This window comes from Ictidomys tridecemlineatus, unplaced genomic scaffold (genome assembly GCF_052094955.1).
Source record: "Ictidomys tridecemlineatus isolate mIctTri1 unplaced genomic scaffold, mIctTri1.hap1 Scaffold_97, whole genome shotgun sequence".
Taxonomy (NCBI): domain Eukaryota; kingdom Metazoa; phylum Chordata; class Mammalia; order Rodentia; family Sciuridae; genus Ictidomys; species Ictidomys tridecemlineatus.
This window is the reverse complement of record NW_027526179.1, coordinates 259429-287061: the sequence shown is the minus strand read 5'-3', so window position 1 is coordinate 287061 and position 27633 is coordinate 259429. Positions and strand designations below refer to the sequence as shown.

Below are 27633 nucleotides of genomic sequence, written 5' to 3'. Positions count from 1 at the left end.
TTCAACTTTTAGTAATTATTTTTCTCTCCTATTCCCTTGTACATTATTTTTTGCCTTTTATGTGTTTAACTATTTTGAAATATAATAGTAATAGTTAAACACATGAATAGTAATTTATCCTTGATTTAATATTTTAATCCAATGGAATTGTAACAAAAATTTTAGCAGATTCGTAAATGATGATGGGTCCCAGTTAGGGTGACTGGGGGGCCTCCATGTCTTAGGGACTTTGCTGTCTCTCACCAAGGGTACACAGCCATATTGATATGCACACAACCCTGAAGTGAACCAGGACAAGAACAGAAGCAACAACAACAACAACAAAAACAAACACAGAAAAAGGTAATGTTGGTAACAAGGAAGATCCCCATCAGATTATTAGCATCACTCAGATTTTTAGTTTCTATGAAATGAGAAAGTTCCATTCAAAAAGACTCATAACTAAAAGGAGAATAAAATTACTCCCACAGTCGATAGCAAGCACGACTCAGTGGAGAAGGTACTTGTAGTCTACATGAATAACAAAATTCTAAACTGGAAAGCTAGTTAATTAAGATTGACATTAGCAAAATATGGAGAGTCTATTCAGGCTCCCACCAGCAATCTTGAAGACTATGTTTAACATGCCTTTGTTTCTTTGAGACACATCTGCAATATCTTTTTAGCCTGAGAACTAGAGAAATGTGAGTGTGCCATTCCAGTTGTTCAGAAGGAGAGGTGTGTCTATGTGTTTGTGTGTGTGTGTGTGTGTGTGTGTGCAAATGTGAACACACTAAGTGCTTAAAATGATCTTTTTTTTCTAAAACAATCCTTCTTCTTGAATGTGTCCCTTCCAAAGATAGAATTGGACAGTATCATTGAGTTACCAAGACACTCAAGGAAAAATATATCTTGATGAATTTATCAATTATTTCCCTTCTTGAGGTTAGAATACTTCTGATTCTTCAGAATTCTCTGATAGGCCTTCTTCTTAATCTACTCTTTCTTTGTAAACAAATTCATCTACCCCCTATTAACTTCAATTATTATCCAAGTATCAACAATGCCATGTTTTTTTCTTTGTAATGCAGTCCTGAATTCTTTTCTGTGCTTGAAAAGGATATGCAGTAATGTCACACATCATCTTCACTTTGATATTTCAAAGACCCAAAAGCCCAACATGTCCAAGATAACTAAATGCACGGCTTCTGTGCTAAGCTTCTCTATGAACCTTTTCCAACTCTACCACATAATCTAAGACTAAGAATTATTCTCTATTCCTCCTATCCTTGACTCCCACAATCCTCTTAGTTCTACTTATTACACACTTCTCAAATCCATCTATTTCCTCTGTCTTCCTCCATCACCCCATAGTGCCAGCCACCATCATCTATCAATAAGAATCCTCAAAAAGTCTCATAAATACTTGACCTGCATCCATTATCACTGTCTACCATTTCATTCTCCATAATATAGCCAGAATATTCATTTTAGAGAGCAATAGCTTGTCATGTTTCCTCCTTGTTAAATGCCTTTCAGTTGTTTCCCATTACTCTTGGGACAGAAAAGACACAATCCTTGCTTAATATTTTCCTGGAGGGTCTGTGTGATCAGGCTTCCTCCCACCTCTTGTGCTTTAGCTGGCTCTTCTCTCTACAGTCGAGTACTATGGCCTTAAAAAGTCTGAAGATTCTTGTAGTCTACATGAACAACAAAAGACTTACATAATGCTGTCATATAATCTTTTCCTCTTTCCCACTTACTCAGCCTTTACTTATCTAATGCCTTCTTTATGGTCAACACAAACTTCATTTCTTTAGGGAAGTGTCTCTGCACTCCACAGTACAATTTCCTCTCAAAGGCTTCCACAGAATATTTCTCCTACACAAAAGTCAATACACATTTTTAATGACTATCTTCCCTACCAGGTTGCAATCTATCTTGTTCAGAGCTGTGTATCTAGCAACCAGCACATTTTCAGCAAAGAAAAGTTGAATAGATGAATATGTTTTTGGTGTGTGTGAAACCACAGTCTTCAGTTAAAATTCCAAATCCATTTTTTTCTGGCAGAGTAGCAATTATCAAATATGAGTTCAGCTCAAGTTTGTTTATCAGTTTAGTAGAAAGCAAGATCTGAATAATGCATAGCACAATTAACAAGTGCTTTTGTGGCAGAGCAGAAAGTAACCATTATAAATCTAAAATGCTATGTTGTCAGGACACCAGTGTATTTTACATGCCTGAAAAAGTGAAGTAAAAGAGGAAACTAAGTAGAGAAAAAAAAAAACACAGAAATCAACTTGCTATCATCCTGAAAATAACTTTGACTTTGAAGGTAGTGAGACCTGCATCTGAATCCCATCTGTGCCATTTTTAGGCCAATTAATTATTCTCTGAGTCTATCACTTTACTGAACTTTGTGATAGTAAAGAGTTTGAGCATTATTTTTTAATAGAAGAAAAATTATTCACCATATTGTTAGTTTATTTCTCTATAATGCTAGGAGGGCACACCATCCTCTTAAAAACATGTATTTTTAGTACATCAAGCAGTAAAAATTATGGTGAATAAATTGAATGAAAGTTATGTATCAGTCAAAGTCCAATTAGAATAATACTAGACAGGCTGTGTAGTTGTAGAGTGAATTTTTTTTTAATACAAGGGCCTACTCAAAACAGTTTTAAGAGAATTGCAAGAACAGTCTGCACACTATGTATGTAGGTTCTGCATCTGGGAATCAAATAACCCCATATCAAATATACCCAAACATATTATTTATGTATTTAACACATTAAGGTTTTCTTCTTGAAGTTATTCTCTAAAAAATAGAGTACAATTGTTTGTATAGCTCTTACATTGTAATTGGTATTATAAGTAATTTATAGATGGTTCAAGGACTACTGGAGAATGTGCATAGATTATATGTACATATTATGTAATATTATATAACAGATTAAATCATCATTGGTGAAGTCTGGTATTTATGAGGGGTCCTGGAACCAGTCCTCCATGGGTACCTTGGGACGACTGTGTAGACAGAGAAGATGAAACAGCAAAAACATTAGCAGGAACAGGAAAGTGCTACCAATTTCAGACTGGCAAATCTAAGAGACAAGCAAAAACCCTGGATCATTCAGAATGATGTTGGCCTGGGGTTAGCATAGATAGATTTTACAATGTAGAGATATGTTCCTGTTATCCCTAGTTTTTCTAGTGTGCAATCAGATATAAAATCAGATATGAAAATTGTGCTATATACATGTATTATAAATTGAAATGCATTCTGCTATCAAATATAACAAATTAGACTAAATTTTAAAAAATCTGGAACAGTTAACTGGGGCAGGAGAGTAGAACCTGGGGCATGGAGGGAGAGGTTCCCTTAGGAGAAAGTGCTGCTATCCACTGAATATGCCTCTAATGTAGAGAGGAAGGACAAATACTACCCTGACTGCTCTCCTCCACTCTTCTTCCAACCTTCAGAGAAAGTCCCCTTTGGCCACACCTATCCAAAGGCCAAGGTGAGGGTTCATTGGCTTCTGCTAAGTGTAGTTTGCAGAGTCAGCCCCTTTGAAACTCAGAATGGGGCCGAGGGAAGAAAGTATGAAGTGGGTCTGAAGATACAGGCAAATGCCTGGCACTAATGGCAATGGGTAATCAAAATGATTGAGAAGAACTCTGTTAAGGCAGAACTCCATCAAACCAACAGCCAGAAGATCACATATAATAATAATTTTGCTCTTTGTGTTTTACAAAGCATTTCCAAACAGTGACATGGGGTAATGTAAAGAATTTATGGAAGGAAATCACCTTGGAGTGCAAACAATTTAAACACTTAATAAATGTAGAAAAAGGGAAAAAGTAATGATAATATTTTTTCTCTTCTTCCCCCAATAAATTATCACTGTTAATAAACTGGTCAAAGTCCTCTAGAAATTTTGGATGTGTGTAGTTGTCCTTGGGTGTCGAAGAAGGATATCAAAATCCACCGTTGCACTTGCCCCTCATGTAGTACTTTTACATAACCTTCACAATTCTCCCATGTACATTAAATCACCTCTAGATTACTTACAACACCTAGCACAATGTTAACACTATGCAAATAGTTGTTATACTGTATTTATTAGGGAATAATGACAAGAGGAAAAATATTTATCTGTTTGATTCACAACACAAGCATCACAGGCCTAAATGCACAGTACACAAACAAGACACACATGGAACAAGGCTTGTGTAAGATTGCTGGTGACAGACTGAGGATCCCAAATGTCAAGAAGCTATAGGAAGGGTGTACCTGCACATCATTTTATTTGTGCATACATATTTTTTTAAAAATTTCAGGCTGTTGGAATAGAAGATGCAGATCGTGGAGGGCCAACTGTATATTGATAAATACCTTATTTTAAAAAAATACCCAAAATGCAAGCCATATTTTGTCAAAACAATTTTGAACTTCAAAATATATCTTTGTCATCTTTCCATATAACACACATATTTTATTATTTTTAATAACTACACAGTTTCATACTAAATTACTATTATATATAATATATATATAATATAGATATATTATATATAAATATATATCTATATATCCATAGATCAAAATTTATTTAACCAATTCCCAATTGGAAATAATTTGTAGTGTTCCTAGTTATTTTCTACAATAAATCAGTTTGGAAAAATATATTTGTATAAATACCCTTAGAGTAAAGTTCTAAATTTAGAATTTCTGGATCAGAGAGTAAGATGTCATAAATTTTAATATAGATTACCAAAAAGCATTCCAAAATTTGCTTCAATTTACATTCTCATCAAATGTCAATGTAGAACCATTTTAATAATCTATTATCTATCTGAAACACACCTTTATTAAAAAATTATCACTATCTTTTTCATATTTTTATTAGTTTCTTTAACACCTAAGAGTGCTTTAGCTGGTTGTATTTTTCTCTGAACTGCTAATTCCTATCCTATGCTAACTTTTATCTTACGTGATTTTAAAAATCTGCTTATTAGCTTATAAAATATAATAGCTTATTCCATTTTGACAGCCATTGCTGTTGTTTCTTTGTCTTTTGGTTTCTGGATTTGGGGTCCTACCATACAGAAATTTGCCACTTATAAAGCACAGGTCAGTTTAATGTACTTTGCCTCTAATTTGTTTATTTGACAATAGGGAATAATAATATGTTCTTCATGGTTTTTTTGGAAGATCTCTGAGATTACATGTAAACTTTTTCCATCTAGAACATAACTTTTATTGTTTAATGTTCCTTTATTTTACAGTCTTATTTGAAATGTGTAACAACTTTCTGAAATAGACATGTCAGATCTTATGTTTATATTATAGATGAAAAAGCTGAGGCTCTGAAAGTGTTCCTGTTATTTATTACCATTAGATAACTATAAAGATTTAGAGATTCAGTTATTGGTCTGTGTAAGAAATTCTGCTCTCAAATGGTTGAATGTTGAGCCCCAAAAGGGAGAGACCCTTGTCCATTCATGAAAAGGAAAGTCTGGCCCAGATCTGTCATAAGAGGTGGTTGAGATGTAAGCAACACTGTCTTTCCATGGGCCCTCTAAAAATTAGTTTCCAATTAATGTGTTTACTGAGAGAAAAAGACACGTGATCACTGTGGCTGTGAAGGTGATAAATGGGTGAAAGGATGCTTCTGAGTTCTCTTGAAATGCATGTTATAGCATTATCTTCCTTTCAAGTCCTGGATACTGCTTCAAATAGCAGCCTGGTCTTCATACATACAAAAATATAGATAATTATTGTGCACAACCAAACTTTATGCATAAATATAAATAAGAGTCAGAATATGTGAATATAAAGAAAACATACTTTCCAAAAATATGTTCAATACTCATTAGTATTTTCATAGCTTTTCATCTACTATTCTGGGAAAGATACCTGTGACATGAAAGAAAATGGAACAAGAAAAGTTGATCATTTAGAAAAAGGTAACAGTATAGATAAAAATGAAAATGCCCCAGCATTTTCAGGAAGCCAGATGAAAGTTTAGCTATTTCACATCCTAGGGACTCCAGTTGCTCTCATAAAATGGAAATACTTCCAAATATACATGCTTAGATTATTTCCAGGTTTATATAGATGCAAAGCAAGAAGCGAAAACGAGAACCTGAATCAGATGAGATGAATAACACACTCATCAGTTATAAACTGAACATTTTCACAATAATATTAGAAGGTCAACCCTGTCCTTCTTCACTGGAGAGAAATACAGCTGTTTGGGTATTTGGAAGGTGGGGCTATGTATAGCACTTGCCATTAAGAGGGGACTCACTGTATCAGGCATGATGTGGCTCACAGAATGTCTTTGGACATAACAGCAAATCCCTATCCTGGATCATTTTAATGATTCTTCCAGAGAAGCACAATCCTGGAAAACCATCTTGTGCTTTACATTTTTTAACTACAGCCAGAGATTATTTTTAGTGGTGGGAGGTACTAGGGATTGAACTCTGGGGGCACTCAACCACTGAGTCACATCCCTAGCCCTTTTTAGTATTTTATTTAGAGACAGGGTCTACTGAGTTGCTTATTGCCTTGGTGTTGCCAAGGCTGGTTTTAAACTTTGATCCTCCTGCCTCAGCCTTTGGAACTGCTTGGATTACAAGCATGCACTCCCACTCCCAGTTAGAGAATTGTTTTAATTCATATGAAATTGAAAATAAATTTTAAACAGTAAAAGGTATAATTCTTCAGTCAAGGAATGTGTTAGTGTATTTTAGAAACACAATTCTTGAAGCAAATATTATCCAGTTTGCCAAGAGGCAGAAATACCAGTAATCCAGGATGAGATGGGTTTCGGCTTTAATTGGATGTTATTGTGAGATTTGAATAAACGCTAGTCAGTCTACACAAGTACAAACCCCTTCTGTCTTTGAAGGGATTTGGGCTGGCGAAAGAAATGTTATTCACATAAAATAAGAATGAGGGTAAAACCCCAGGCCATAGATGGGAATCCCTGTTATTTGGTATCAAAATGTGAAAGAACATTGGAAGGTCATCCTTTGACACCAAAGAAAAGTCATGCTTAACTGGTCAAATTTATATAGGTTGAGAATTTTATCTAACATCTGGAACCAGAAATATTTGTATTTTGAAACATTTGAGTATTATATAATGATATATTTTGGAGATAGAAACATAGTCTAAATGAAAAAGTCATTTTTGTTTCATATAGCACCCATACACATACTTGAAGGTAATTTTGCATAATATTCTGAGTGCTCATGCATTTTGACTATGACTTACGAGGTCAGCTGTGGAATCATGTCAACACTCAAAAAGTTTTAATTTTGGAGAATTTCTGATTTTTGAATTTCAGATTAGGAATGCTCACTCTGTACAATGTTCTAGGCTCCCTTGAATGGAAATGTGATGGGTGCAGTAATTTCTTGGCATCTGGTGGTTTTCAGTGTTGATAGACGATGCTTGCTCAATGGGCATGAGACAGTTCCCAGGTGCAGATGCCCTTCCTGTCAGCTAATCACTCAGTCTGAATCTCCAGTTCTGTACCCACAGGCCTTTCCTCTCAACATGGTCTTCTGTCCTCTTCCTTCTTCTGCTGCATTCTTCATTGAAACTATGGCCAGTATCTTTGGCTCTTTTTTAATATCTCAAAGGTTCTTTCCCATAAGGTGGTAACTATAGGATATTAAGTTTACAAAATGAAATAAAGCCTCAGGTCACAGGGAAGAGAAAAATACAAGATTCACAAACATAGTGGCTAATATCTAAAAAATATTCTTCTTCCACAATTCACTTTAAAAATTTGGTACTGTTTGGGGGATTAAAACTTAAAAAAAATGCAGACTACAGATATAGACTCCCTTAGTTTAATTTTGAGTAACATATTCTAGTCAAAACTGACATGCAATCAACATCCTTGTGTGAATTTTCAGACAGAGTTAGATGGAACCAGTTTTATCACATGATTCTTGTTACAATACAACAATAAGAGTAGAGAGGTCTGTAGTCTGGATGCATTGTAATTTTGAAATGAAAAATGAAGGTTGCCTGTAATAGGTATGTTCACTAGAGAGCAGTCACAATGCCCATTAGGTTCTTAGGCCTTTGATAGTTCTTGACTGTATCTAACTCTTCTGCTGAGTTCCTGTTTCAGGCTCACAAATAATATTAACTCAGGCTGCAATGAGGCAGATTTCTCTTATTGAGAGGGAGCTATTTTTATCTGTGCCCTTTATCATTAAAAGATTTTCTGAAAGTCTATTTTGCAGCATTTCTATGGAAATCATGCTCCACAGAATTCTAGTATCCAGTAAGATATCTTAAAATGTGTTGCATAGATAAAAGGAATCTGTAGTCAAACTACTCAGGGATATTCTGCAAACTTTACCTCTTATTATAAAGATTCAGAATCCAATTAACATATAAAAAGTCCAGAGAAAACCTACATAAAATAAATCTGTTTAACTTTGATAATCCTCAGTATTTCTCAAATTTTGCAAATACAATCTTGGTTTTATTCATCTAGTATCAGTGAATATCACATAACTACACTTTGAAAAATGCTGCTGTAAATATACAACATAATTTATTCAGATATTTGATTTTGTACACTCCTTCCAATAAAGATAGAATCCATTCCAAATTAGGACCAAAACCATAAAATATTCAGAAGCCTGAAAATATTTTTTTTTTAATTGTGCAAGCTTTTCTACATATTAAACGCAAAACTTCAAGTTGTCCTTGAACATGCTGGAGTGCTAATATTTGAAGGTTGTATTACCTTTAAAATTTATTTGTGTGGACATCACTTTATTATATCCACTCTCTTTAAGTTAAGAAGATTAAAGTAGTAGATTTGAAAAAGTCAAGGTCATTTAGAATTGGGCTGCACAGTGCCCTGTGCTCAAAGGAAGAAAGTGAGGAATGTACAGATTGAAGCTCAAGGGAAAAGCAAGCCATGGAACAAATCAAGCAGGTTTTCAAGGAAAAAGAGCACCCAGCCACTAGAAAGCAAGTTAACGCAATAGATAAAATTCCAGAATCCTGGAAAAATAGGAACCTAGAACATAAGGCAAGTTGATGGGAAAAGGCAGACATAAAAAAAGCACTAATACAGGAACATGGGATGGAGTACAAGCATGTATCTTAGTAAAAAAGCATTTGCTGAAAATGTCTTCTATAATAAATAACTTTTAAAATGAAACCCTTTTTATTGGAACAGGTGATAATTGCAGGCAAATTTATTCCATAGTCTATAGTAAATTGTTCATCTGAATAGAAAGGGAAATAAAAATGTAACAATGAATTCAAAGCTCATATATAATATTAATACACAAATAAAACATTAAAACATTAAGGAAAATCACAAAGGAAAAAAGGAAGAAAGAAAAGATGAATTTTTAGACAAATACAATAATCATCTGAAAGTTTGGGGAAAGAATTTGATTGCTTTGTATGGTGGGATCATCCTTTAAATCAATATTTATAGTCATAATCCAAATCTTACCATTTTATTTGTAAAATATGATAGAGTATATGATAGAAATAGACATATCATCACGATGGCTATCCATGCACATCATATATATGTGCTTTATGAGAGATGACAAGTCAAATATTAACATAATAACAAATGCCTAATGTCAACAAATATAAATTCCAGTAAATGTGAAGAACCAAAATTTGAATTGACAATTCTTGTGCACAAGAATTGAATATGAATATTAAGAATTTATTATATTTCTAAATGTAGCACAATTGACTTCAATGAATTGAATGGTAATATTTTTTAAAAATATCTTGTTTTTACTTCAGTAAAGCTTTTTTAAAATTTTATAAATCATTTGATTGTAACCCACAGATGATTGCCACACAAACTAAGAAAGTGGTTATTTTTGCAGGGGATTTAAAAGTAGGTTATTGCAATGTTTTTGCATTCACCTGGAAGACTATATTGAATAGTATTTGGCAGGTATTGATCATAAGGTCCCTCCTAATAAACCACTTCACATATAGATGGTATGGAAGTAGTAACTAATAATATGTATGGAAAGATGACTGAAGTCAACATAATACCAGATGTAATAATATGATAACATGAAAATAATGTCTTAGTCTCTTGGAATGAAGAAAATATGGTCAAATGTTGGATCCACGTAGAAATGACACTTAAAGGGATAGAGATTAAAATCAACCAGAAAGCACCATTTATACTGATTGGCAGGTAGTATGTCCTCAATTAATGTCTTTTGACATTGTTTCTGTCTATTGTCAAGAAGATACTTTATTTCATGCATTCCATAGCTTTACACAAGGAAGGTAGCTTTAAAACTATTGGAAGAGTTTGGGGAAGGACAGATTGGGAAGCCACTCTGAAAAATTTAGGCTAAGATACTGAAAAGAATGATACTTACAACTGGATGGAAGATGCAAAGTATCTCTCCTCTGCCCACTTCCTTATTTGCAGCTGTCTTCACAGATTAAAGACTCTTCCTTCTCTTCTGCCTTCAAAATTGTATTGCAGTACCACTCATTTTCATATTCTGACCAAAAGACTTGTGACAGAAGAGATTCTGAGGAAGACAATCTTTGCTCTTTAAAAAAGATGACAGTGATCAGAACTGACAGCAATCTAGCATCATTATATAAATGAAGATCCTATGGAAAAGGATGAAATATTGTGTATGTTAGCACAGAAAAGACAACAAGAAATTGTCAGAAAATTTTTGGCTTCTCATGAAATCAGGTTAAAATTTTAAGCTGAGTTTGTCTGTAGATGATTTAGTTAACAGTTGCCAAAGAAGATCAAACAACTTGAACATTTTAGTGATAATAGATATTATCTTTTTCCAAGTTCATGAAGGTTGCTTGGGGCCACTCTGTTGATCTCTGCTGCACTTGGCTCCAGGTCAGGGTTTAGATTCAGGTTGGATTAACAATGCTCTTTTATTTCCTTCCACTTTGGGTACTGGTGATTGAACTTGGGGCCACTCAAACACTGAGCCCCATCGCCAGTCCTATTTTGTATATATTTTTTACAGAAATGGTCTCACTGAGTTGCTTAGCACCTTGCTTTTGCTAAGGCTGGCTTTGAACTTGCAATTCTCCTGCCCCACCTCCCAAATCTGTGTTGGTATTAATGGTCCCACAGAGATGTACATGTTCTAGACTCTTCAGAACCCATAAAAGTTAGGTTTTATAGCACAGAAGAAGTAAGGCTGCTGATTAAAATAAGGTGTTGAACTAAATAACTTTGAGACAAGATTAAACTCTCCTGAAGTAATTGGCTGAGCCCATTGTAATCACAGAGTCCTTAAAAGTAGAAGATGGAAGGCAAGACAGACAACAGAATGAAAAGTAAGAGAAATAGCAGCATAAGGAGAATTCAGTCTGATGTGGCAGATTTTTAAGATATAAAAAGGATCCAAAAACCAAGAAATGTAGAATCAAGAAAGGGCAAAAAAAGTGATACTCCTAGAGCTTCCAGAAGGAACACAGTCCTGCTGACACCTTGATTTTAGCCCAGCGTGATCCATTTTGGAACTGCAGAACAGTAAAGAGTAAATTGGTATTGCTTTAAGTCATGAGGTTTGTGGTTTGCTAAGGTAACTCAGTTCAATAGAAAGTCCAATATACTACCCAGGTTGTATTTTTCTCCTGCAATTTGCAGAAGTGCAAAACAGTGGACAGAAACTCTTGGTGTTCTTAAAACCTCACCCTAGAACTGGCATTATATCATTTCTGCTCAGCTTATAATCAGAGGAGTGAGGAAATCACATTACTTTTTGTGTAAGGAATTTCAGAGTGATGTTGTGGTTAAAGGTGTAAATACAGGAAGGGGTACAGTCTGAGCAGAGTAATGCCACTTACTTTTCTGGATATATTACAGCAAAAACATAAACTCAGAAAAAATTCTTATGAAAAGGATTAACTACCTAATGTTCCCAATCTTCAGTTAGAATTCAGTCATTACATTTTGCATAGATATGTGGGGAAATCTGAATTCTGGATAATTTTACATGCTACAAGAAAGGGTATAAATGAATAGCTTAGGTGTACCTACACCATTAGAGCCATTCCACAGAGCAATCCAGTGGACCTTACTGAAATTAAGAATGTATATACCCTACCTCCTAGCAAGATCAGTCTGTCCTTCCATATGGGAACCCAAAACAAGTGCACAACAAAACAGAACCAGGTGACAGGTTTTTTATTGCAGCACAGCTAAATATTGCAGAGTATTTGTCCATGTGTGGAAGAATGAAACATAAACATAAAATGTAACACAAGATTATTATAGTCTATGTCATACACTATGAGTAATCGAAGACAGTGAGTTAAATTTGCATACCAACACAAGGATAGACTGCAGAAACACATTGGGCAGGAAAAAGAGGAAAGAACAGGAGATCCCAAAACCCAGCACCATCTATGCAAAATTAAATGCCCAAAGAACACTGTGTATTTTTCAGACATTTGTAATTATCTAAGTAAATATGTTCCAGTTAGTTCACCACCTTGTTTGCTTAGATAAGTAAACATGTAATTATCTAAGTAAACATGCCAGAAGATGCATTAAAACACTAATGGGTATCAAAGGGTGGGAAGGTTAATAAATGGGATTAAGGAAATCAGACAAAGGAGAAAATTATGACATTTTTAAAAAGAGAGGCTTTGACAGACAGATAATGACAATAGTAATTCAAAAACTAAGAAGTGCTGGCTAAAGTGAATTACACACACCCAGTCCTTAGAAAGCAAGGAAGGGAAGGACAGAGGGAAAAAGGAAGGAGAAAAAAACTAATGGGAAACAAGAAATTCCTGGAAAGAGGTAGAGAAGGCACTTGGCAGGAGGGTTAACATCACAGAGAGCAGCTGAGTTTCTACATCATAGTCTTTCCTGTTAAGTTTTGTATTTGCTAGGAGAGAGAAAGGCTTTCTAGCCTTCCTTAATAGCATGCCAGATAGGTAGGTAGGTAGGTAGATAGATAGATAGATAGATAGATAGATAGATAGATAGATAGATAGATAGATAGAAAGATGGATAAAACCAACCTATCTATAGATATATAAATATATCTACATATACATCTATATATGAGTGAGAGAGAACAGGAGTGACATTTTGCAATAGCTATTTCATTTCTCTTCGTAATTATTCTTAGTAAGATTTCTAAGAGCTATTTGACCTCAAGGGTTAAGTTTTAAAGCCACATTTTAAGCCTTCCCTTTTAAAAATGTACCTTCCTCCTGAATAAATATTGCAGAATGAGGCAGCTGATATATTCCGTTACTTTTGGTGGGCCATCAAACATGCTATGTTCCCTCTGCAAGATGAAAATTGCTTCCATCTTTCAAAGCAGATCAGTGGAGAAGTCTGAACTAGCCTGTTGAGATCTAAGGGGGAAACTGGACCTTTCAGTGATGGGGGGACTGGTGAAATAGTTTCTTTGGCCACAGAAACTGTGACACCATGATGTCAGCTGCAGAGGTAAGCTGAACCATGTATAGGCTTTGTCCCCTGGGCAGGTTGAAATCTTATATGCCCTTTGGTAGCACTAATTACTTATTGCATTTAGTTTCATTTTTTTTAGTTAGACTTTTCATTGCAGTGACTAAAAGACCAAACAAGAACAATTTTAGAGGAGAAAAAGTTTATTAAGGACTCACAGTTTCAGAAGTCTTAATCCATAGATGGCTAATTCCAATCTTTGGGGGTCAAGGTAATGCAGAATATCATAGTGAAAGAGTATGACTGAGGAAGCAGCTCATATGAGGATCAGAATCAGAGAAAGACTGCATTCACAGATATAAACTATATATTCTATAGGCACACCCTTAATGACCCACCTCCTCCAGCCATACTCTACCCACATTCAGTGATGGCTTAGTTAATCCTATCTGGGGATTAATTCACTGATTGGGTTAAGAATCTCATAACCCAATCATAGCCCTTCTAAACTATCTTGTTTGTCTCACACCATGAACTTTAAGTGGATAACTCACATACATATGAAGGCTTTTTCCAGAGACAGAGGGTTTGTGGAGATTGAGGAACATGTTAGACACACAGGAGTTTCATAACATATAAATCAATAATAAAAGAACAAACAATGATACTCCACTCATACCATGTGTGAAAACACACACACACACACACACACACACACACACACACACACACCATACCTACTTTTCCCCTGGAGATCATTCAGACCTTTCTCCCACTGCAGCTCAAATCCTCAATCACAATCTCCTCCCTCTTTCTTGCCACAGTTGTCCTTCCTGGGTCTCCATCAGCTTCTCTCCCTAGCTTGCCCAAAACCAAGATTCAGGAGCTGCGGTCTTTAGATAAATCACAGGGGAGGATAGGGTATAATGGAAAATAAAAGCAGATGTTATTTTCTCATAGGCTATCCTGCCCTGCATTGGCAGCACCCTTGGGTACATAGGCAAGGGCTGGCCTGGGTGGCAGGGCCCAGTGTGGAATTTGATTGCTTTACTTTCTTTACCATTTTGTTTAGCAGCTCTCAGGGGAAACACAAATTTATTCCATGAAAGATGCAAGAAAAAGACAATTGCTTAAAAGAGGTGTCTGTATTGTTAAGATTTCAGGATTTAAGAGACAAAATTGTTTAAAAATAAGTGCATCCCAACACATGAAAAATCAGACAATCATGCTGCCTCTAAGTCAACCCATTTCAAAAGTCAATCAATATTAGTTTTCTTCACATTTTAAATAAATAATCTACTAATCAAGGTGTTTGTAAACAATATATAGGAATTTAAGGAAGGGTTTTATCTCATCCAGTGCACATTTTACACCAAAAGTTCACTTCTAATGTCCATCCTCAATTTTCCATGAATACACTTCCATCCTTTCTCCAAACCCCCAGTCTTGCCCAGGTGCAGACCTCTGTGGCCTGATAACAAAACTTTCTAAATACACAAGATGCACCTGACTCAGAGAGTTATGAGACTTACTGCCAGTCATAAAATAGATCCAGCTCTAGGTAACACCTGGAAAACTGGGTTTTTTCCTTGAATATGCAAAATTCCCATTTGGATATGCATATGACATTTTTAAAAAATCTTTATCAGTTCATATATTTTCCCAGATATTTTTCAGAATTAAAAAAACATAAGAACCAGTCTTAAAATTTCAATTAAAAAAACAATTTTTAAAAAGTAAATGTAAAAAAGCTGTAGATTACTGAGATTATTTAATTATGACAACCTTACAATGTGTCTCTATGTGTGACAATAGTGTTCTCATCTGTTAAAAGGTTAAATTGTAAGCAGCTCAAATGGGTCACTCTGTATGCTTAGCTCAGAGTAGGAAATTAATTATACAGTCATGATCTCTTTTAGTATGCAGGGTAAATAGCCTCATTAAGAATATAAAGTGAAGGAGATTCACGACTTTTCCAGCAGGGTCAGAGAGGTCAGCTCAGGAACAGGGGGAGGCCAGGTGATGGGAATGGGACTCTGACACCCTGTAGCTGTCATCTTGCCTTTGTTTGGTGCCTATAAGCTGAGTCATTTTAAGAATAGTATCAGTAAATGAAAGAGAAAACAGGCATTATTGAGAAGGATAAGATCTTGAAAACCCTGAAGGATTTTTTGCAGAGGTCATGAGAGTGTAGATGAACTCTAGTGACAGACACCAGTTGAGGAAGTCTGACAGGCAAGTGTGAGAGATCCAGGCAGAAGTAACATCTGTCAGATAAACAGTAATGCTTCTTTAACCCTGAGATGGCCCTCAGCCCAGTTGGGAAGGCAGCTCTTTATCTTCTATAAAATCTCTTCCTTTACTCAACACCTCTACCCCTTCCATGCCATGAACTACTACTCTGAATCCCCCAAACACAAATTTTCAGCACAGGACTCTTTATGAAACTCCCCTGATGGCCTATGGACCCTTCAAGTACGAACTTTATCTTTCCATTCCCGTGACTGTGGTGTGGTACTTCTAGGTCTCATCCTTTCTACTACCCTTCCACCTCTCCTCCTACTGAAATTTATTCAAAGATTGATAAGGTAACACTGCCTAACAGAGAGGCTGGCCTATGTAAATGGTACAAGGGAGAAACCCAAGGGACCACTACCCCAGGTTCACCAGTTCCTGCAGCAGGAGTCTTCTGAAGGTGATTCTCTCTGTTGCGTTCTCCTCAAAATGAATTTGGTTTGTGTTTGTGTTTGTTGTAGTGCTCAGGATAAAACCTAGGACATTACCCATACTCTTCCAGTGAGATACATTCCCAACAGGAATGAAAAACAATAGAATCAGAGAGATAAATCCACCTAGATACAGTCATCTGATCTTTGACAAAGATGCCAAAAATATTAAGTGGGTGAAAAGAGAGCCTTTTTAACAAATTGTGCTGGGAAAACCCACAGGAGAAGGAAACTAGATTTCTAACTTTCACCTTACACAAAAGTCATTTCAAAGATGATTAAATATCTAGGATTTAGCACTCTAATTGCTAGGAAGAAAAACAAAAACAAACAAAAACAAAACAAAACAAAAAACATCTTAAGAGTCAATTCTCCAATATGTTAGTGCAAGTACTGATTTCATTAACAAGACTTCTAAAGTTCAAGAAATAAAACCAAGAATCAATCAGTGGGATGGCCTCTAATTAAAAAGCTGCTTTATATCAAAAGAAACAAGAGTTTTCAGAGAATATACAAATGAGAGAAAATCTTTGGCAACTCTTTCTCTGATGAGGTATTTATATGGAGAATATATAAAGGATTCAAAACCTTAACACCAGAAAAACAAATAACCTAGTAAATAAACAGCCAAATCAACCATATGGATAATTATCAAGAAAGAAAAAAAAGGAAAAGAGAGAAAGAAAAAGAAATACAAGTGGCTAGAAAATGTATGAAAAAAATGTTCAACATTCCTAGCAAACTAGGAAATGCAAATGAAACTATACTGAGAGTTTACCTCACTCCAATTGGAATGTCAATCCAGAATATAAGTAATAATAAATGCTGTCAAGGATATGTGGGAAAAGGTACACTCTTGGTAGACTGTAAATTAGTAATACTAATTTGGAAAGCAGTATCGAGATTCCTCAAAAGACCATATATGAAACAAACATAAAACCTATCTATCCCCCTCCTTATGAATTTATAGAAAAGAACTAAAAGCAACATTCTACAGTGATACATACATACTAATGTAAACAGCAAGACAATTCACAATAATTGAGCTATGAAAGCAGTTCAGGTGTCCATCAACAGAAATGAATAAAGAAAATGTCCTGTCTATACACAAAGGAGTTTCAATCAGCCAGAAAGAAAAATAAAATTATATCAGTTTCTGGTAAATAGATGAAACTGAAGAACATTATGCTAAGGGACTCAGAAAATCAAGTATCAAATGTTTTCTCTCTCATATGGAAGCTAAAAAGAGAAGATAAAAAGGGGATCTCATAAAAGCAATAAGGAGATCAACAGAATAAAGCATAGAGTATAAAAAGTTCTTGAGAGTATAATTATGCAAAACACCAAAACAGGAATAAAAAAATGATTATTTGTAAATTTATTATTATTATTTATAAATTATGTATAAATTATTATTTATAAAATTATGTATAAATTTTTTGATAGATCATCAGAAATAAATTTTCTAAAATGGGAATTAAATAAATTTAAATTAATTAACACATCTCAATGTCTAAAGGTCAAATATGTCTTGTTCTGCATAGAGTATATTAAAGAAGAAAAATTATTGAAAATTACTGTAATTAGCCAACTGTGATTCACAGTGTTTCTACAATTTTTGAAGTTATCCCTCTAGTTACTTGAGGTTAATTAAATTGCAAGAAATTTTCTATTAAAGATAGAATGAAATAGACTTTTTAAAAGAAGGGTCACCATTGTATTTTGTCAAAACTTAAATTTTCCAACTAACACAGGAAAGAAAATATTTTTTTTAAAAATGAAAGCATTTTAAACATTAAAACACCTCTATCATTGAAAAGAAAATAATAGATGTCCCTCTACATGTTTCAATTTTTGTGCATGATGCATTTTATAAAATAATTTTTCACTTTTTCTGCTAATAATTGATACTCACAGGCTAAACTGATAATCTTTCCAGTAGTAAATATTGTACTCATTGTATTAAGCAAATATTGAGAATGTCTTTAATTTTTTTTATTTAGAGTCTGCACAGGAATCCCACTGGTAACTTTTCTTATTAAAACACTTTAATCTTTTACTTACATACCCAGGCATCCCTTTACAAAATGTGATAAAAATATTCCAATAATCTTTGCAAATATATTCTTTGATCATGGGTATCTTTACTGGAAGAAGCTTATCTACATTATTAATTATTCAATGTAATTAAATTAAAACCATATACACTTTCAATTTCAAATTGTATTGCTTCATAATTAACCCATATGGAGGATAAGGTAATTAAGTTTTCAGGAAACAATTTCAGTGCAAAAAGTTAAATATCAATTAATATGCATATTAAATTGCCAGTAGTGTTTTAAAAACATAATTTGTTCTCAGTCTTTCAGAGCAGTAGAAATTTCATCAATGTTGCCTCAATTCACAAGTAAAACACAGAATGAATTTAATTACAACAATCACTAAGAGTATAATTATGATTCTATGTAACACTTCTTAATTGAGTCTTCCATCTTAATTTTTAAGTTATAACCACAAACATCCTGAAATATATTGATTTTTCTAAATATAAAATAATGCTTTTAAATCTATTATTTAGGGGGATATGTAGGATGTACATCTCATTCGTCAGAAAAAAAATCAGTCTGTGGTGTCTGAATAGTATAGACAGTTTATAGTATAACCAGTGATATTAATAAAAACCCAGAATAGTCTGTCTCCTAAAGGACAGACTGCTAACAAATTTACTCATGTTCCCCTTAAATATAATATAATATAAAATATGCTTTCTAAAGTCAATAGCAATGTAGACAAAACTAACAACTGCAATATCTCCCCTCTTTAAAGTTCCTATGAAAACTTATATTGGCATTAGCTATCTTGACAAACATGCTTTCCATATATTATAAAGTCCATTATTGACTTATATATGGATTAAGAGTAGTGTTTACTTTTAGTCTAAGGTAAAATTGATTGCATTTCAAACCATTTTTAGTTTCTATGTAGTTGATAAAGTTATTTTTATATGTTTTTAATGTAGCATGACAAATGCAAAACAAAAGAAAAAAGTGGTTATTCTAATAGTTGGTTATTAGAATTGTTGAGAAATTTCCTTAGCAGAAACAAACAAAGAGAAAAAAGAAATAGTTTCATTTTTTCCTACTCTGCTTTTCATTAGCCAAACATCCAGGCTCATTGCAAAAATAATCAATACTGTGGGATTCTGGATAAATAATTGCACAGAAGAAGTGAGGAGGCTGAGTAGCATAGGCTTTCAGGTACCACAGTTCAGCGACAGTGCCTTATAGAGGAAGAGCTGCTGGAAAGGCCTGGGAGACAGAGAGGACTAAAGCACTCTTATAGGACAGCTACCTATATTTTAATTTTAAACTTTCTTTGTCATTTGCTGATGACCAATGTCCTCTATTCTTAGTTACATCCTCATATTTTAGTCTCACAGCCTTGCCTTTTTACAATTTAAAAAATGGGAAAGAATCAAAGCAGTGCCAGTTAGCACAACACATTGCAAAAATATAACACTATGCTTAGAGTGAAATATCAAAATAGCAATTGAAATTCTAGGGGAGTTTAGGGCAAGAGATATCCTAAAGTTAACCCAACTTAAAAAATGTCCACCAAGACACAGGGATAGATATGAGCATGTCACTAATTTGAGTAAAAATCTATAATGAGCTATGGAGATTGTTTTTGGAAATATCAATTTTGGGCTTCATCCAAGTAGAAAAAAATCTATATTGTCATAAAACAATGAGAACCATTCAAGGGAGCATGGGTAGCCCTGGGAGGAAATTCAGAGAAGAGAAAAGACCAATATCTTCAGCTGATGCTTACCTAGACAGTCCCTTAGCTTTTTTTCAATTCACTTTCATCACATGGAAAATAAAATAATTATACTATCAACAAACTAATATTATTATATATCTAACAATTTATTTTAAATATTAAATGATAAGATAGACACAGTTGATTTATGGGTGTCAATTTTGTATCTTGATACTTTCCTGAATTGATTTGTGAGTTTGTCAGAGAGTGAAGCTTAAACACAGCAGCCTGGCCTACACATCCCTTTCTTGTTGAACCTGGGGGACAAGGATTATGACTCATACTTCTACCTAAGTTTATGGAGCACCAGAGCAATGTGTGCAAGGACCCCAGAATAGGGCACAAAGGGTGGAATATCAGAATTTTGTACACAACTCTTAAGAATTTGTGTCCCCAGAGGGCCAATGTTCTCATGTTTTGAACATATTTTCTATTCTCAGTATATTTATATTCTTTTTTGGGTGCCTGTGTGGTTTTTCAGTTTATGTTGGTAATTTTGCTGCTTAAAGGCCCCCCAGGCATAGTGTTGAAGTGCTATGTACTGTGCAAAAGCACAATCAAGCTTCCATGTCCCTCCAAAAGGAAACATATATGTTAGAGAAGCCTCATTTGCACACAAGTTGCAGGATGTTGTCCTTGATTTCAGTATGAATGAGTCAACAATCTGTATTAAGTAAGGAATATTTAAACAGAAACAAGTGTAAAATTAGTTTTGTATCAATTTATTGACAAAAATGTGACCAGAGAATCTCAGGAACCTGACCCTATGTTTCCCCAGCAGCAACAGTTCCTACTACCTAACTCAGGATTCAGTGCAACATTGTGCAAAGTAATGTAATTAATTCCAAAACCTGGAATCCACTGTATGTGTATATGTGACCAAAAATGGAAATCTTCCCTTACAAGTAGTTCAAGTAGGAGCCCCCAGGGGCACTTTCTTCCACCTTTCACTGATGTTTGCTTTTTAATAATCCCTGTGCTTGGCAGGTTACTTTCTAAATTTTCTAGAGACAGTCAACAAAATCACCATTGTCCAGGACCAGACAGCAAATCTTTCCTGCAAGGTGGCAGGAAACCCACCTCCCAACATGTGGTGGCTGAAGAATGATGCCCCCGTCATGGAAAAGCCAAGGCAGATCATCATCTGAAAGATGGAATATGGCTCTCAACTGCAAATCCAAGACCTGGACACAAGAGAAACTGGCTACTACCAGTGTGTGGCCACCGATGGGTTGAAGATAATTACCACCATTGAAGTCCTCATTGAAGTCTTCAGTGAGTCAATGAATCATGAATCAACATGTTGGACAGCAAAACATGTTGATTCATGGATAGGAATGCTCACAGCCACCAAACAAAAGATTGGTTCGATATTTGAAAATGAAATACACAAATCAACATGAAAGGAATCCAATAAAACCATTCCCCAACGCTTTTCCCATTGAGCACAGCCCTGGCTTAACATATTACACATTTACTAGTAATAACAGAAAATAGATACAGATGGAGTGGTGTGTAAACATGGAGCCTAGAAAAGAATCCCAGAAACACAAGGTGAACTGTATCATTCAGTGGAAAGGCCACATTTCAGCAGGTCAGGTGTCCATGGGGTGGCTGGCTACACTGCAGATGGCCAGGTGAGTGTTGGACTGTGTCACACGGGTCTCAGCTCACTTGCTGGAGTCTGTGCCAAGATTTTGTAAAAGTGTGTGCACCTCCCTTCCTCATGCACATCTGGCCTAATTGGGGCAAGAGAGCAGAGTGCTTGTCACATGAGGTAATGGAATTGAATGGCAAGAAAGAATGCATTCCTTTAGTCCCAGTTGGGAGACTTTCCCAGGCTATGGATGCCCTAGGCCTGCCTTCCAGGTCTACACCATTGCAAGCTACAATTAGTAAAACAGACTTTGGGTGAGGTTTAGATGAGGAGAGAGAAGGGACTGCAGCAACTCCTGAAATAGCCTTCAAAATATTCACATAAACAGATACATCCCTTATTTTTTGTTCATGTTTTTGTTGTTTTAATGATTTCTGAAATCATTGGCGTGTCCTCATGAGCTGAACAGAATCCAAGGCCTGAAGACAACTGGCCATAAAAGAACTGCATGACTAGAAAGCAGTTGTATTCTGGATCATGCAGTATTAATAACCTTGTTTTTTGCTTTATCCTTTTAGGTCCAAATCACAGCCTAAATCATAATTTTCAGTAAGTATCTGTTTTCCTCAAACCATTTTCTGATACTCTGTTTCAATTATGTAAAAATCTAGGTTTTAAATCAAACAGACTCCTGTCTTTGCTGAAATTGGTAAAATTTGGCTGGGCATTACACAAGGATGGCAATGTGCTTGTTTAAGTTTGTGAAACTTTCACATTTTCCATGTAAAGGAAAAATGTCACAAAAATAAAAAAAAATGTTAATTGCTTTCAGGGATATTGACCTTTCAGGACAACTGAATGGAGTATAAACATACACACCAGATTGTCAGGACCTGCAGGAGCAGCCTGGTATACAAGTATGTTTGCAAACATGGAGGTAGTTCTTCACTGTGAAATTCCAGCCCCACCCATCTGCAGTTTGTAATTCTAATTTTATTTATTTTTTGCAGTGGTGGGGATACATCGAAGGGCCTTTCACATAGCAGGCATCTCTATTACTAAGCTACATGCCCAGCCACTGCACATGGAGTATATAAAGATTAGGGCACTCCCTACTGTCAGGATCTCAAGCCACCTTATAAATGAAAAGGATGAGACACACAGCCAGGCACTCATCCCCCTAGCCAGCTGCCGGCTTAATTTGGCTTGGGAACTTGGGCCTCTTTTATTCCAGCACAATGGCTGACCCAGTGCCACTGGATTAGGAGGTTCTCATCTGAACTGAAAATGCTGTCATTAGGTACAGGGAGAATTACTAATTTCATTGTCAGTGTTTGAGACAAGGAAGGACTAAGTTCCCTTTGTTTCCCACACAGCCACCTTGGATAGCTATGGCTTCACATTCAGCTTTTCTGAGCAGTGTCATGAACACTGTGTTGTCAATGAACTGCTCAGTCTTTGCTGGTTTCTGTTTCCCTGAGGCCTCAACAGGGTGGTGTGCTGTGGGTCCATGTTGGGAGTGTGGGTAGCCTACTTGAGAAGGTCTCTGTTGAAATATAGTGCTGAAGCAAATCCTTAGTGATCAATCCTACCTAGGATGACTAGGCAGAGAAGTTGCATCAATCACATACTGATGGGCTTTGGGGAAAGCATAGGTCCTTCAGAAGTTATTATTTTTTCTCCAATTTATGTCTTTACACTAATATATTTTATAATGACTATATTTTATTTATTATTATATTATAAACATATAGTATGGAGTGGGGATGTAGCTCAGTGGTACAGCACTTACCTAGCACATGTGAGGCTGTAGGTGCAATCCCTAGCATTGCAAAAACAAATAAAAATAACAAATCCTATTATAAATATATACTCTTACAATATATATGTAATTGTAACAATATATAATTTAAAAATATGTAAATATTTTACTTAGAATTATAAAGCTAATTTATTATATAAATGTGAAATATTTTAATATATATGCTACATTATACATTTATATAATTAAATATTTGTATGAAATACTTCATACCATTTTTATAATAATTTCCTTCTCATTTTAAATTTTGGGTTAAATCAGCACATTCATGTAAATAATTTGGGCACTTGTAATATGGCAAAAGCTTCTTCCCTTGTCAAATTGAACCAGACCAATGTTTGTGTGTTGGGGGGATATTGTATGTAAGTGTACCTGGAGAAATATATCTTCTCATTTATTTATGATTTAGTAAATAAATGATATACTTAGTTAGCAGTTTGTATTTAGATATCTTTCCATGTCTGTGTATTTTAAATTTCCCTGGTAATCTCTTTTCTTCTTTCTGAACTTGTGCATACAGCATGTGACTATTCCCGTAGTGATTGGCATTTCTAATGGGCCCATTGATAGTGCTACACTGATTTCCCTGGCCATGTGCCTTGGGACCTAAGGATAAATTTCTCTAGGACAGATTCTGAAGAGTAAAACATACTAAGGCACACTGTACATCTTTTTTTAAAAAAAATTATTCTTTTAGGACACAATATCTTTAATTAATTAATTAATTAATTATGTGTTCCTGAGGATTGAACCCAGGGCCTTAATCATGCTAGGCAAGTGCTCTACCACTAAGCCACAAACCAAGCCCACACTGTTCATCTTTTTATGTGGTAGTCTTTATCCACAGATTTGCTTTTGAAGGTTTCATTGCACTCAGTCAGCTACAGTCTGAAAATATGAAATTAAAGATACCAGAAATAATTTATAAGTTTTAAGATATGTGCCATTATGTATAGCATGGTAAAATCTCATAATGTTCTGCTCCATCACCTAGAGTATGAATAATCCCTCTGTCCAGTATACCCATACTATATATGCTACACACCCATTAGTCACTTTAGTTAGCCATTTTGATTATTGGATTGAGTGTCATGGTGTCACAGTGCTTATGTTCAAGTAACACTTGAACATAAGAGAAATGTTATTGGCAATTCAGATTTTCCAAAGAGACGTGTGTCTTTTTAAAGTCAGTTTTGAAATATAAACAATGCAAGAAACCACATTAACATAAATGTAATTATAGTATGTTGTTATGTTTGTTCTTTTTATTATTAGTTATTATTGTTAAACTTTTCCTGTGCCCATTTATAAATAAACTTTATTTTAGTATGTGTATAAAGGACAAAACAGAATATATAGTTTATGGTGCTATTGGTGGTTTCATGTATCAAATGAGGATGTGTACATAGTATATGTATGTCCATGATTTTAAAATAAATTCCTAGACCTTTTCCTAAAGCCCTTGCACCACTGTGTAATATACCACCTATAACATCAGGGTTCTGGTCACTGCACGTATTCGCCAATATTTGAGGTGGTCTGTCCTTATAAGTTTAACTATTCTCTGGATGTATTTCTCACAGATAAGGGGAGACTACTTTAATTAATACAGACAACAACTGTTCACAGGTTACTTTCCTGCCATGTCCTAAAAACACATGGCTCTCTTTATCTTCCATAAGTTGATTTCCAAATTCATTAATTTTGCCACTTTGAAGGATGAAATAATGTTATCAAACCTGCTTTATTCTCCATTCCTTCATTACTGGTGAGACTGAGCCTGTGAATGAGAAATTCCTATCACTGGTAGCTTCCATTTATCATTTACCTCCTTGTATTCTCTGTCCATTTTCCTTTAATGTTTTTTCTTAATGATTTTAAATAATTATCCCTGTCTTATTTCTAAGTCATATAGAAATTAAATTATTTTGTTATTTATAAATATTTTTTCTTATTCTACCTCATTAAAAGAATGCCTCAATTTCCTTGAAATATTCTGATGGTGGTTTGGTTGGAATTATAATGAATATAATTTAATTTGGTGAAAACTGAAATTTAAATTGAATTTTCCTATAAAGAACCACTTCATGGTTTAAGGCATTGTGATTTTCCTAACAATATTTTATGAGACATTTTAAATATATGAAAACAGAAGGAATTTTATAGAGAACATCCATGCACCTGCCAGACATGTTCTAAGATTTACATTTTCCTCTGCTATCTTTTTCATTTCTCTTTCTCACCTATTCCTCCATTCTTTCCATCAGTCCATCTTATTTCTCATTCATTTCACAATATGTTACAATTATTTTACAGTTACCCTGAAATAGTTCAGGATATATATTATTAAGGAGTTTTATATTTGTTTCCTATTCCCATTTCTTGTTGTTTAGTTCAAGTTTACATACAATGTAATGTACAGTTTTCAATACCACCAATGAGAGCTAACAGGAAAACAATCCTCTGAAGTAAACAACTATCCCAGCAGAGCATTGGCATGCTAGAAAGTTCAGCCAGAGGACTTCCTAGTCACTTCTCTCTCCATGCACCCACCGTACTGTTTATTTTTTTCTTCATGGATGAGTTTTACCTGTTCTAGAACTTCACAGAAATGAACTCTTGCAGCCTGTAGCTGTGTAAGCCTGCTTCCTTCACTTAGCATGATGTTTTTGAGATTCATCTACATTGTAAGTGTGCAACAGGTTATTGCTGTTCATTTCCAAGTAGTTTCCATCTTCTAAACTTACCAGTGGGTTTATTCAACCTCCCATGGATGAACACCTAAGCACATTACAGTCTTTGGCTATGTAAATACAACTGGTATGGATATTCTCATACAAGATTTTTGTGAGCATGTGTTTTCATTTTTGCTAATGTTACCTAGGCATAGAATTATTGGGATATGTGCATGATTTTTAAAGAAATTCTTAGACCTTTATCTAAAGTCCTCATGCCACATTCTGTGGTTTTACCAATAGCATTGAAAGCTCTAGTCACTGCATATATTTGGTGACATTTGGGGTGGTCAGTCTCTTTAAGTTTAGCTACTCTTTTGTATAGTGGTCCAACTGATATTTTATATTGTTCTAGCATCTTGTAAAAGTAATATTTATTAGTAATTTTTGATGTTCAAATTCAGGTCAGACATCCCTAATGTGAAAATCCAAAATCTGAAATAAGATCCAAAACTCCTCGAGCCTCATGTTAGTACTCAAATAGTTTCAGAATTTGGAGCATTTTGACTTTCAAATTAGATAAGCTCAACCTATGAAGTCTAGGTAAACATTCCAAAATACAAAAAAATCTCTCAAAGTATGGAATACTTCAGTGGTAAGCACTTTGAATAAAGGATCTCAACATGTAAGTGTATTTAAGACAATATAGTTACTTCTGAACACCATTCTGGCTGCATCTCTCTGCTCCAAATCTGTCATTGGGCTTTTTAAAGGTTTTATTGCTTTCTGAGTTTTGTTGTATTATTTTTTTTAAAATTGTTCTAATTAGTTATACATGACAGTAAAATATATTTTGACACATTATACATAAATGGAGTACAATTTCTCATTCCTCTGGCTATACATGGTACAATTCCTTTTAATACTTTTTGCTTTGAATTCATTTTTGAATAAATAACTATACCTACTTTCCTTTCATTTGCATTTGCCAGGAATTCATTTTACTATCTTGTCCTACTTAAAAAATAGCTAAAAAAATCATATTTTACATCCTGTTATATGTAGGTCTCTGTTTAGTAGCATGTAACTAGATAATTTTTGGATGTTGGAGAGGAGTAATTTTCAAGGTAAAATTCCACATAAGATGTGCTCATTTTATCTAATACTCAGTGTTCAAATCTGTACACCAGTGCTGCTTTTAAGTACACATTCACTACCTGTAGACACAGGTTAGCTCTTATCACTAATACAGACCACCTCACAGTGGACCTCTGCCCCGTGTCCTCCTGTTCCTGAGGGTAAGCATCAACTCAGGACAGATTTCTGGGGTGGAATTGCAGGTGGCCACCTCCCTTCTCCCCAGGAAGAGCCAGATTGCCCTCCATAGAGGCTGAGGGACTCAAGAGTCCTGCAGCAATGAGTGAGTTATCATTTCCCATTACTCTTTATAGAGCATGATTTTATCAGAACTTAAAATTTTTGCCAGTGTCCTAGGCCAAATGATAATTTTATGTTAGATTTCCCTAGTTAATCATGAGGTTGAACCTCATCTATT

The 27633-nt window shown here is 34.8% G+C and overlaps 1 pseudogene; it reads left to right on the top strand.

Annotated features, from left to right (window-relative positions):
- LOC144374944 (ubiquitin carboxyl-terminal hydrolase 31 pseudogene) overlaps positions 1-21132 on the top strand; it is a 42830-nt pseudogene extending 21698 nt beyond the window's left edge.
- Positions 21133-27633: the final 6501 nt, after the last annotated feature.